This window comes from Protopterus annectens, chromosome 12.part0 (assembly GCF_019279795.1).
Source record: "Protopterus annectens isolate FY-2018-M chromosome 12.part0, PAN1.0, whole genome shotgun sequence".
NCBI classification, from domain to species: domain Eukaryota; kingdom Metazoa; phylum Chordata; order Ceratodontiformes; family Protopteridae; genus Protopterus; species Protopterus annectens.
Window position 1 is genome coordinate 908,168,442 of NC_056746.1, and position 14,441 is coordinate 908,182,882.

Below are 14,441 nucleotides of genomic sequence, written 5' to 3' on the forward strand. Positions count from 1 at the left end.
GCAAGTAAATAAATAACTCTGTTAATAAATACCTTAAAAGTTCTGCAGTACCGTATGTTTCCTTCCCAAGAAGCAATCCTTCCTGCTCATGCTCCATTCAAACAGACAGTAAAGCAGCCAGCCAGAAGTATGTGAGCCCTTGAGCTCAATTCTGACAGGCTGACGGAGCTGACGTCATCGCGCACGTAATGACGTTAGCTCAAAAAAGCGAAAGAAAACACCAAAACTAATTTGGTACAGTTGGGAGGTATAACTTCAAACTTTTGAAAGTCAAAAAACAAACCACAATCCAAAAAGCGGCCTCGGTTGCAACAAGAAGAAGAAAGATAAAAAATATTATCATTCTGTTGGTTGCTTTGTTCAGCAGGCAATATCGGTGTACCACTATTAACAGTAGGTAAAATATTCCCCCTGTTATCCTGCACCGCTTCAACTGTGGCACCATTTAACACATCAGATACATTATCATTCCTTCTAACTGTCATATTATTAACCATAGCATGTGTGCTGACAGTCCTATTTACATTACTAACATTATTTCTAGTGTCTTGTGGCCTAGGCCAAGTAAAAACATTATTATTTTTAAAGTCCATAGCATCTCTAAATATTTTCGTCTTCTTCTGTTCTAACAAGCGTTTTTCATAAAGAAAAATGCTATCAAGCACTTTGTCAAGTCTCATATCAGTGGTAGCACAGTCATACTTCAACTTAATGCGCTCATATGTCTCATTCACTGATTTCCTTAAAGTCTCTTCTTCAGAGGCATGAAAGTCTAATAATAAGCGCATATATTTAAAACTCAACTCTAAGTTGAGTTGCTGCCATTTATACAGAAGCTCCGGATAAGTATTACCTGACGTAGGCATTTTCAAAATACGAAGCCCACGCGGTACAATCTTCTTAGCCAGGCAGACCTCAAAGTGTTGGCGCTGAAGCTGGAGTCTCTTTAACTTAAGGAATTCCATTTCCAAACGATTTAATTCTTCTGTTAAATTAGTAAAACTCTCGTCGTTGTTTTCTTGTTCACAATAATCCAAATTTGGATCATACAACATTAACATATTGTCTGTACCTTGTACGCAGCTCCTAAATTGTTCACCCTTCCGATTGGTCATAACAGATGCCGTCGGAACATAAGGTAATTCCACGTTACTATCAAGGTTGTCTGCCATGCCCCTAGGCCAGTGCACAATAAACCAAATGATAAAAACCAGCAGTAAGAATGCACAGACCCAACGGAGCTCGGACCCCACAAAATAAATAAAAGTCAATGCAAAACACGCCAGTAAATGCAGGGTCGCAGGCAGCACAATGCAAATTATTATTATTATAGACACATTATGTTTCATGCATACTTTATGTTTATATGTTAGGATTTATTTAGTAGAAAATAGAACATTAATATTTTTTCAGTATTTTTTAGTATTTATATTTAACATAATGTGTCTATAATATCTATGTTGTAGGTTGTTTAGAATGTTTAGAGCTGAACAGGATTTAATAATATGTACCTGTCTAACAATCAATCTATTATGCTAAATTTATGATGCCTTTTTAACTAATGATGTTTTTAACCAATGGAGAATGTTCAGTGTATATTTAAATAACTCTCAGTAACCATTTGTACTTTAACGTCTGAAGAAGCCTCACGGTGAAAGCGCTAACGTTATATTAAACCTGGTTTTGCTTATTTATTCTTCATTTTCTTGCCTGGAGAAAAAATTTGGAAGTGCATTTCTTTTTATGTGACAATTTGGATCGTATGAGTGATAATTTGCATTGTGCTGCCTGCGACCCTGCATTTACTGGCGTGTTTTACAGGATAAAATTCACCAATCTGTATATATATATATATATATATATATATATATATATATATATATATATAAAACATAAAATTAATGCATATGTTTGAACTACTAAAAATTACAAGAACATTTCTTTAAAAGCATCATCTGTCTAAAGCTTTTAATCTTAAAAAGCAAGTAATTGCAACAGATTCATTTAAGCCTGGCCATTGAGTTGTACCACGCCCATTCACTATAGGGCACATAGGTGGATCAACCATATTCATGTGTAGTTTTGGTAATCCAAATATACAAGGAGTTTTTGGATGGTGCACTGACAGGTAATTGTACTCATCTATAGAAATTGAGCCTTCAATAAAGAGGTCCATTAATTAATTTTTAACTTTGTTATAAATGCCATTTAACTCATTAATAGAGTGAATGGGCATGGTTCTATCACTCATCCCATAGCAAAATACTTGGATATTAATTTGAAATGTTTTATTAGTGAAGAAACTATTATTTGTAAGGATTCATGGGATTTTTTAGAAAGGGTTAATAATTTAGAATACAGTGAGACAGGTGTATTCATCACCATTGATGTGAAGGATTTGTACACCTCAATACCCCATGATACTGGTATTGAATGGGCGTGTGACTATTTATTGGAAAAAGGAGTATCACAACCAAAAATTAATGTATACGAACAACTATTTGAACTTGTGTTGAAAAATAACTGTATATTTTTTAATGGTGAATTTTTTATCCAAGCAGTTGGTGTTGCTATGGGTTCTCCATGTGGTGGTTTGTACTCTAATTTGGTGATGCTACAATGGGAGAAAAAGTTTGCTATTAATTCAGTTTATTATCAATATTGTAAAATGTATGTGAGATTTTTGGATGATATTTTTATATTTTGGGATGGACCAAGTGAGATGATTAATGAATTTTTAACTCACATGAATAATTCAACAGCCTTTTTAAGGTTCACCCATAATATCGATCCCAATGAAATCTCATATTTGGATTTTAAACTGACAAAAAATACAGTCTTAAGGAATTTTGAGTCATGTATTTATAGGAAGGAAACGTATTCAAACAGTTTTTTACATTTTGAAAGTAGCCATCCCTTCAAGCAAAAAAGAGCAGTTGTTAAGGGACAGTTTGTTAGAGCTGCTCGGATGGTGTCTAGTTTCGACTCTTTTTTGGATTAATGTGAACTGTTGAAAGATATGTTTCTTAAAAGAGAATACCCATTGGACTTAATTAACAACTTAATGTTGGAAGTAGTTAATAAGAGAGAGAGGGGGTTTTATCATGCTATATTGAATTCGTAGGTGGTGCACTCTGGCAATGAAGGGAACAGTTATATGGTTTTAAATTTGAATGTTGCTTCCATTAATATGGACAGCAATGTTAATGTGAATGTTATGACACCTGTTGAACAAGTGCAGGCAAATGGGAAGTTTTGTTCAGCTTTTATCACTTTTTATAATCTTGACTATAAAGTAATGTTCAGGATTTTGGATAAAAATTGGATAATTTTGACCTCAAGTAATGACATTAGTCAATGCATAAGTGAGAAGCCTATTGTGGTATATAGAAAGGGACAAACCTTAAAGAACATCTTTGAAAGGAGTTACCAGATTCAGAATGGGGGCCTAATGAAGAAGTGTGGGGCATGCAATTATTGCCAACATATTAAAGAAGGGTCAAAATTTAATATAAATGGTATAAACGTCTATTTACAAAAAAAAGTGCAGCTGTTATATTGAGAAGGTAGTTTATTGTGCTTTCTGTTCCAAATGTGCTTGTTTTTATATTGGAAATACAGAAAGGAAACTTAAAAAACATATTTATGAACATTTGAGGGATATCAGACTGCAAAAAGAAACCAATGCCCTTGCAAAAAATTGTATGGAATGGCCCGGACATGATTTTAAATTCACTGTTATTGAAGTTATTGAACTAGACCCAAGAGGTGGACCTTGGGCTTTATATGTGGAGAAAAGTGAGGCCATATGGCAGTTGAAAATGAATGCAACCCAATGGCCAGGCTTAAATGAATCTGTTGCAATTGCTTGCTTTTTAAGATTAAAAGCTTTAGACAGATGATGCTTTTAAAGAAATGTTCTTGTAATTTTTAATAGTTGAAACATATGCAATAATTTTATGTTTTTATATATATATATATATATATATATATATATATATATATATATATATATATATATATATATATATATATATATATATATATATTGGTGAATTTTATACTGTATCATGTGTTTATTTATACATGTATTTATTAATTTATATTACAATATGTTAGGGTTATTAGAAGTGTACAACATATAGGAAATGAGGTTTTATTAGATTTTATTTACACATATTCAATTTTATTTTAATAATGTATTTTATAGTTATGTATTTATATGTATTATAGTGGGTAATATTTAGGATGATGAATATTTTATGTGTGATTATCTGACATTATTAGATGTAAATTGTAGGAATAGTCATTGCTCATGAATTATTCATGAACCATGGATGTTGATTGGTTCAGTAATTAACTTTGTATTATAAATTTGCTGTCAGTTGGGGCATGCTCTGTCTTGATAAAGTCTCCAAATGGTTGGAGACGAAAGCGCTTGATTCACTGAATGTATCTGATTTATTTTTATTTATTAAATTAAAGTTCTTTCTGTAAGCACTTCTTAGTTGCTTATTTGAAATGTTTTATCTTTCTTCATCTTGTTGCAACCGAGGCTGATTTTTGGATTACAGTTGGGAGGTATGTCAGGGACAAATGAAAGCAACTTTGCCCCCACATATACACATACATATATACATATATTGCACTCAGTCATACACACACACACACACACACACACACACACACACACACACACACACACACACACACACACACACGAAGACACACAAAACCATCTACTACAGCCACTTATATGACAATGGCTGTATACCACAAAACTTTAATAGTGATCAAATGAATGAATAAATACATAAATAATTGACACACATTAATGTATCTTGTCAGCTCACTGCTGTCAGAATGCAGTATGCAAAGCACTGCAACTCACCCCTTAATTTTCAACTTTGTAGCTCAAAAATTAAAAAGAAAGTGAAAAAATGGGGGACAAGTGAACAAAATCAGGGACAGATATTGCCTTTATATATGCTTACAAAATTGCTAGAATAACAGGCTTTGCATTAGCCTGCAGCTTTCAATGGCTTCCTCTGAAACTCAATTGTCTGTCATTATTTAGTGACTAGTCCTCTTTCATTTGCCAAAAATAAATAAATAAAAACTTTAGAGGAACAGACAAAAATGAGATATTCTACAAAATCAGGACAGATGAGAGTTTCCATTCCCTGAGACACACACACACACACACACACACACACACACACACACACACACACACACACACACACACACACACACACACTCACAAAATAAAAACCTTTACCTTCCAAAGTGTTATGCATAGTGTTAATAAGTAACAAAGATACTTAAAAAAAAACATGATCCCATCTTACCTAGCATAACTCTCTAGTTTCACTTTGAGCTCAGTCACCTGAGGCAACCAAAACTAACAAACAACTACTCATTGCTTCATAAAGCAGCCCAGTGTACCACTTTCTTAGCCTTGTTTATGCCTTATGAAAAATGCAGGAACACATATTTTAAAGCCAGGCTGTAAGCTGAATAAAAACTTCAAGTTTCATTGAATACAGATTCATGTACTATGTTTAGAAATATTTTAATATTAAACACAAGGTGGAGTTTTTTTTTTAAAAAAATATATAGGAATCACTTTAATGTTTAAAAGTTTTAAATGCTTTTCAAAAGTTATAAAAGAGAAACAAGTGAAAGGCAAGAACATATGCTAGATGTTTAATTCAATACTCATTAATATGTAATAGTGTTTTAATATTAATGACACACAGATAGAAAGGATTGGTACATTTGAAATGGTATTAATCAGTTTTATTGGATAATAAGGCTGTAATTAAAGTATTTAAATGCTTAAGAATTTTTATGAATTTGTCTGATGAAGTCCTGAATAGAGAGGGACGAAAACGCGTATTGTCTTGGTTCTAATGTTAATAGCGTTAATGTGGTTTCGATCTGAATAAACTGGGTGAATTCTACCTAGTGATTTGTTTGGCTCTTTCAGCATTCATTTTTGGATTGTAAGCTGAATAACCCAATTTCTTTTTTTTTTCAAATTAGCCCTCAGATATTGTAGAAGTATGTAAGAGTGGTACAGGATATGTACGAGGGTAGTGTGACATCGGTGAGGTGTGCGGTGGGAGTGATGGATGCGTTTAAGGTCGAGGTGGGATTACATCAAGGATCAGCTCTGAGCCCTTTCTTATTTGCAATGGTGATGGACAGGTTGACAGACGAGATCAGACAGGAGTCCCCGTGGACTATGATGTTTGCAGATGACATTGTGATCTGTAGTGAGAGTAGGGAACAGGTGGAGGAGACCCTGGAGAGGTGGAGATATGCTCTAGAGAGAAGAGGAATGAAGGTCAGCAGAACTAAGAACATATGTGTGTGAATATGAGGGTGGATAAAGGAATGGTGAGGATGCAGGGAGTAGAGGTGGTGAGGGTGGATGAGTTTAAGTACTTGGGATCAACAATTCAGAGTAATGGTGAGTGTGAGAAATAGGTGAAGAAGAGAGGACAGGCAGGATGGAGTGGGTGGAGAAGAGTGTCAGGAGTGATTTGTGACAGACAAGTTCCAGTAAGAGTGAAAGGGAAGGTCTACAAGAGGGTAGTGAGGCCAGCTATGTTATATGGGTTGGAGACAGTGGCACTGACAAAAAGGCAGGAGTCAGAGCTGGATGTGGCAGAGCTAAAGATGTTATGATTTGCAGTGGGTGTGACGAGGGTGGACAGGATTAGGAATAAGTATATTAGAGGGTCAGCCCAGGTTGGAAGGTTTGGAGACAAAGCAGAGAGGCAAGATTACATTGATTTGGACATGTGCTGAAGAGGGATGCCAAGTATATTGGGAAAAATATGCCAAGGATGAAGCTGCCAGGTAACAGGAAAAGAGGAAGGCCTAAGATAAGGTTCATGGATGTGGTGAGAGAGGACATGCAGGTGGTTGGTGTGACAGAGCAAGATGCAGAGGATAGGAAGAAATGGAAACAGATGATCTGCTGTGGCGACCCCTAATGGGAGCAGCTGAAAGAAGAAGAAGCCCTCAGATATTCTTGTAATTCTGTGCATGAACAATAGCATGTGCAGAGCTCCATGCCCTTTACCTGAACTTGAAATGCTTAAAGAAAGTACAAAATAAAATAATTTAATTCTTTACTTTTTCTTTTCACTGTGGGGGCTTCAGCCCAGCATCCAGTACCACAAGCCACTCCTTATAACGTGTTCAGCCAGGCTCTCACCAATGGTCTTAGTTCACTCCCCTCACATGTAATTCACTCTCCTTTCCTTGGTGACAACTGCACTCTCCCTATTATGTTCTCCACCACAAAGATTTGCGGCTTCTTCACCACATTCAACTCCTTTAAAGATCGTGCGTAGACATATTTTAGACATATCTGCAGTATTTCACTTTCTTCTGGGATGACAAGATGGCTTCCCACTTGACAAATCCAATTTACTGGATATTTTGTTGCTTCATTTTACTGTTATTTCTTGTTCACTAACTTTGGCTCTTCATAGATTTGTGTGGCAGTACTTCCTATCTTTGCATCATCTTGCTTGTCATTTTGATGATGCAAAGTTGGATCTTCCCTGCACTTCCTGTACTAACAGACTGGGTCTCTTTCTTTTGTTTTTGTAAGTAAATACATTAATGCTGCACATGGTCTGAGTGTAGTTTGTCCATTTATTAATGGAACAGGTTTTGTACTAGCATGCATTTCAAGGCCAAATGAACTATAAACTATGAAACATTAATATCTAGCATTAATGTCTGACTGTGATCCTCAGTGATCTATCAGCAAATTACGTTTTTTAAAGGGATGGACACGGTAAAAACATGAGGCAAAAATCAGGGGCATTCTGCAAAAATCATGCACTGATGAAAGCTATGTTTTATGGACATTAGGCAAAATCAGATACAATTAAGAGTGGTGGATTGTCTGCTGCATGTGATATGCTTGGGTGACAGTGACATTGAAGCAGCTTTCACACTTGATTTCACATGAAAGGAAAGCATACTGCATGGGTGTTTGAAGACCTGATTAACCAACAATGTATAACTAAGCATAACATTGAAAAATAAGAAAAAATACAAGCAAATCTGCCTCAGTCTGAAAATCCTCTCTCTGTCTACCTTTCTCTCTCTTGTTGACAAGGTAATGGATTCTGCTGACCGTGAAGTGATGTCAGCAAGCTTCCTGCAGAGTCATCAATCAGAGCGGAAACTACAACAGCTGTGAAGAGCAGTTTTTAGAAGTAATTGTGCTTAGAATGAAAGCTGAGAATGGAAATTTAAAATGAAAGAAATATAGCCAAAGCAAACAACTGCTGAGGAAAGGCATTTTGAGAACAGACAAGCTACTTTGATTTTGTCAGTTTGTACATGATCTTTAAATAGCATTATGTGGCTATACTTATAGGCACGGCTGCACACACCAAATGATCCTACATTGCAGATCAAACAGAATGTAACAAACACTTTCATCATTAAGTTGTTGTGTCTTTCGTTTTTTCCCGGTTAGGGGTCGCTGCAGCGGAACTCCGGTCCGCTAATGATTGGCAGTAGATTTTTACGTGCCAAGTTGCTGGCCGTGGTGCACAACCTTCAATGAAGTTACGCCCATTCACGCATGTCTCCACACAGAAGATGCTCTTGCTGAGAATCGAACAGGACAACGTCTTACTGTGAGGCGACAATGCTACCGAAGCACCACCACTGCAATTGTAAACATCTTTATTCTAGTGCAGTGCAAGTACTTTCCATTAGTTACCAGGCAAATCAGTCATGACCTATACCATGGCTTGCTTCTGAAGTGACGAATGCCATTCTTGGAAAAGAGGAATCCAGGGAATCATTTAAAATTCCTTAACCCATACTCCAACTGATTAATGTTTGGCAATGTCAGGAATCATTGCAAAAATACTCCACAATACCTAATCTAGCTATTTCAAGAATCAGCAACCCAGGCTTTACAACAATCTAAAGCCTTCCAGAGTGTGGTTGCTAATTTGCTGGATACATTTAGAATGCTCCCCCTCCCAAATGTTAAACACAATGGCTAAACCATCCCTTACACATTTGGCATAGACAAACTCTTTACCTAACAATTTAACCTCCCACTTCCCACCCCCATCCCATTTTCCAGCAATAGCAGTTTGCCAATAGAAGGTTATTACAACAATCCATCCTAGTTTCTCCACTTTTAGAAGATTATGATACAGAAAATAAATAAATGGTAACTGAAATTGCCCATCTTTGGTACTGCTGGTTCAGAAGTATCAATCCCCGGTTGCCTAAAACATGAGACACATTGCTATACCAGTAAGACATATAAACAACTTCTCACTCTTCAGTGGCAAGTTCCTTAGGCTGTAACAGACAAGCACAGACATAGCAGTTCCCAAACAAGAGAACCCTACGACTCACTTCCTACCTATATGCATTATTTCTCCTTTCCCTGCTTTTCCACTACTGAAGCGGGAGCTACTTCACAGCATATATCTCTGCTTAGAGCCTCCTCCCACCTCACAATAGCATGTCTTTGTGCAGGGATACAGCACACTCACAACCACTGCCTACCTCACAAACCAGATCCTCTGAAACACAGACATGGCAGTCTCATTGGGGCAGTGTTTACTGACCTGGCAAAAGATTTTGCCTCACTTCAGCACCTTAAATTCCTACTTAAATTTATTTGATATAAATTACCCCCCTCCTCCCCACACACTGCTGAGCTGGATTGATAGATGACTAAAGCAGCAAGGCTTCTGGGTTAAAACAGGAACTTTTATCTCACATTCACGACTAAATCTAGGTCTTCTCCAAGCCTATTTCCTGGGCCATTTCCTTTGTATTATGCTTTTAATACTTTTAACATTTCCTACCTGGCTACTTGGGGCATCAACTCTGTGTACCAGTCTAAATACCTAGCTTACTTACTTGAGCAGCAATGAGCTTCTTAACACACTTCAGGACAGACTCATCTCAAGTTAAATTCATCCTAGCAAATTGCCACAAATCATCCCCTCTAATAACGTCTTGGGTTAAATCCATCATTGCATGAGTGTTCATGCTTATCTTGAAATATGGTTGACCTGTACTAACTGCAGGTTCCATACTAACTGAACAAACCACAGGTTTTATCAAACAAGATCAGCAGATTTATGGTCCAGCCAGCACCACCAGTTTCCTTTTCAATGCTAAGCTTTTGCCCATTGCATAGGGATATAACATTTCCACCTGTTCATTACTGTAAAAACTCCTTATATAACTAGCCTACCTTGCCTACCTGATTATGATCAGGTTCTTCACTTTTTCTACCGATTCAACAGATTTGGGTCTTTCTCCTTTATACTCCATTCCTATGTACCTGAATGTTTCATGAAAACCTTTCCCTTTGGGGCACTAGTCACTTCCCCTCACTATCAGGGGTTTACTGACTTCATCAGTTTAAGTTGGTTATTCACCATGTCCTGAAATACAATGTGTTGCTGTGCAGGCAACTGATCTAATCTTCTTAGCGTGTATCAATTAATTTACCAATGCATCATCCTACTATAGTAACAATTACTATGTTTATGAATTGACTGATTGAATGATTGATTGATTGATTGATTGATCGATTGTATTTGCACACTATGCTTACCAGTGTGACTCTCTCTCCACATGCACTCTGCATCTATCTGTTGTTTAAGACCTTCCTCTTCTATTTAGCATGTACATGTATGTTATCAATGAACTAAGCAAAACTGTTTCCTCTGTTGTCTTTTGTGAGTATTTGTTACTATACAATATTCAGAAATCCACAAACACCAAACTGTTAAGCCAGGAACTAACATTTATTGCTGTACAATATGCATATAGATGCTCTTTCTGAATAAATCCCATGCTACTGGGAGGAAAGTGCTAAATTCATATACATTTAGTTATTCATTTACTTATTTATCTTTAGAAGATTTCTTCCTTGGATGGTTTTAATCTTTTTATCTATTTATTTGGATGTTCAACAATAAAGTGTTTTGGTGTTTGTGGATTTCTGAGTATTTTTGATACATGGCTGGTACCCACTTACTATACAGTACTGTAAGTCTGATGTCCTTTAATAATTGTTTTGGTTTAATCTGATTTCTATGAAATTTGTAGCTTAAACAAGACTTCTGTATTAGTCCACCAATCTTAAATAAAATAAGAAAAAAGTGAAGTCCAAAAAGTAAAGGTAGACAAGTCTAGAATATGGTGAGTTACAGGGCTGGAAAAGTCAAAAGAAGAGGTGCCAGCATCAGAGCAGTAACAACATATACCTACATCTCTCTCTCTCTATATATATATATATATATATATATATATATGTGTGTGTGTGTGTGTGTGTGTGTGTGTGTGTGTGTGTGTGGGTGCCAATCAATAGATCAAATCCTCAGGTGACTACAGTATCAAGCCCAAAAACTTGAAAACCCAGAAGTTTGAACATGACAGGACAAATACACCTGCTTATTGCAGAAGTGGTCAAGTCCCTTCCCCCCACACCCCCTGCTAATAATATAAACCGACTCTGAGATTGCATCTCAGTGGAGAAAGGAGCAAAATCCTCATCCCCACTATAACACAGTTCCACACAGTAAACATCCATCACTGTCAAGGTTTTGGGTTTTAAGTTTCCTGGCTCAGTCTTGTAACATTCTCTCATCTGAGCATTCAATTTATTAATAGGGATGTATAAACATATGTTGGAAAGAGCTGGACATCCCTCCAAAATTGATGAAAAGACAAAACAAAAATTGGTCATGGAGGCTGCCAAGAGACCTACAGCAAAAATGAAGGAGTTGCAGGAATTTCTGGCAAGTACTGGTTGTGTACTACATGTGACAACAATCTTCCATATTCTCCATATGTCTAGACTATGGGGTAGGGTTGCAAGATGGAAGCCTTTTCTTACACAAAAAAAATCCAGGTCTGGCTAAAATATACAAAAGAATACATTAAGTCTCCCAAAAGCATGTGGGAAAATGTGTTATGGTCTCATGAGACCAAGGTTGAACTTTTTGGCAACAATTGCAGAAGGTACGTTTGGCGCAAAAACAAAACTTCACATCAACAAAAACACACCGTCCCTACAGTGAAGCATGGTGGTGGCAGTATCATGCTTTGGGTTGCGTTTCTTCAGTTGGAACTGGGCTTTAGTCCAGGTGGAGGGATTATGAACAGTTCCAAATACCAGTCATGTTTGGCCCAAAACCTTCAGGAGTCTGCTATAAAGCTGAAGATGAAGAAGGATTTCACCTTTCAACATAACAAAGACCCCAAGCATACATCCAAATCAACAAAAGAATGATTTCACCAGAAGAAAATGAAAGTTTTGGAATGGCCTAGCCAGAGCCCAGACCTAAATCCAATAGAAAATCTGTGGGGTGATCTGAAGAGGGTTGTGCACAAGAGATGCCCTCGCAATCTGACATATTTGGAGCACTTTTGCAAGGAAGAGTGGGCACATATTGTCAAGTCAAGATGTGCCATGCTGATAGACTCCTACCCAAGAAGACTGAATGCTATAATTAAATCAAAAGGTGCTTCAACAAAGTATTAGTTTAAGGGTGTGCACATTTATGAAACCAGCTTATTGTACATTTTTTTTTATATTTGTTCACCTATATTTTTTATATCACAAAAACCTGGCATTTTAACAGGGATGTGTAAACTTTTTATATCCACTGTAGATGTTAGTTTATTCGCACAATGAAATTGACATTGAATTATGATTTTTTTTTTAGATAAATGTAAAGAAATCATACATTTTTAGAAATAGCCAATATCCAGATTTATTATAGAAGAAGCTCATGTCAGTGTTTTTCTTCTAGACAAGAACTGCATGTACTGATAACAGAGTAAGTTAAGATTAAGAATGGTAAATATGGGGGCCATGAGGTCCCTGTGCCTATCACATTCTCAACTGATAGCACAGATATTAAAAATATAATTAGGAAGCACTGGAATGGGTTAAGGGGAACATCAAGTTCTGAGTGAGTACAACTGAATCAAGGTTTGTAGATGAGAGACAAAAATATTAAAGAGTCTGTAATGATTTGATTTCACCACAGGTAACTAATAAACATTATGGTACTTTTTCTTGTTTTGAGTGTAAGCAGTGTTGTTTTACACCAAACATTTAATATGTGTGTAATGGGTATACTGGGATGGCAGCTGGGGTGCAGGGTAGATATACTTGTGAACTGAACACTCTGGTTTATATAAGTACGTCATGTGAATGATTTTATACAGGGAAAAAAAAAAACAAGAAAATTGAAAGAGACAGACTGAACACATCCATGAAATTAAAAGTAGAGATGAGAAGAATAAAATACACTACAGGATGTTCAGAATTTAAAACGTTTTTGTTTTGTTTTTTTATTTAGAAAAGATCAAAATTATGTAAGGGGATGTGATATAGATGCATTCTTACAAAGGCATGAATGAATTATTGTGATAAATTAAATTTAATGAATTTAAGATAACAGGTTTGAATAATGCTGTTATTTGGTTATTTTTTTAGTAATGAGAGAGTTGCAGTACTGTAAGTGTGATTGGTTAATTGTGTGTGACATTACTGGATTTTTTATAAGTATTTTGTTAGACATGCTTATTTTACCTGATGAAGTTAATGGTACGTTCAGTGACTGAAAGCACTTACAGTATCATTTATTAACAATACGTTGTATACTCCTTTCATTTGTATCAGGCATTTTTGTTTACTGGGTTAATCCCAGTGGACCTTTTTCAGACCTAGCCTGGGTTGCAACACAGGACAATAACAGCAAAGTAAAACATGCAGGTTAAATACAAATAGGCAAACTGATGGAATAAATACTGAAAGAAAACTAAACATATGAGTAAGTAGTGAAAAACTGGCAACTAATTTACAAAAGTTTCTTACTAGTATGTTTAACGTTGAATGAAATCTATTTACAATGCTTACAATACTGGGATATGGGTGCAGCAAAGAATAGTTAGGTATAGTTGGTAGAAGTGGAGAACTGAAGGTTAAAGTAAGAGGAAAGCTAATCTGGTAATTTGGTAACTGTCTAAGCACTGGTGATTGAATGACTTATGGGTGAGGTGTGGTTGTTGGCAGAAATTGGATTGGTGGGTGTTACTGATGTTTATGTTGTTCAACTGTACTGAAAACTGAAATGTCAAAATGGAACTTCATGTCCAAAGAGAAGCTGAATTTAATATAGACATAGAACATGTAAAATTCATTAGTGACTGTGTTGTTCCTACATTAACTCTAGCTCAGACAGAACAAGAAACAGAAAACGGTGGAATGTGCAGAGGGTGAAGGAACAAAGCAGAATAGTGTGACAGTACAATATAGAAAGGATAATCCAAAGGCAGATATTCTGAAGGAATATGAAAACTGTCACAATGAATTAACTGTTTGAAAGTGGTAGAAACAT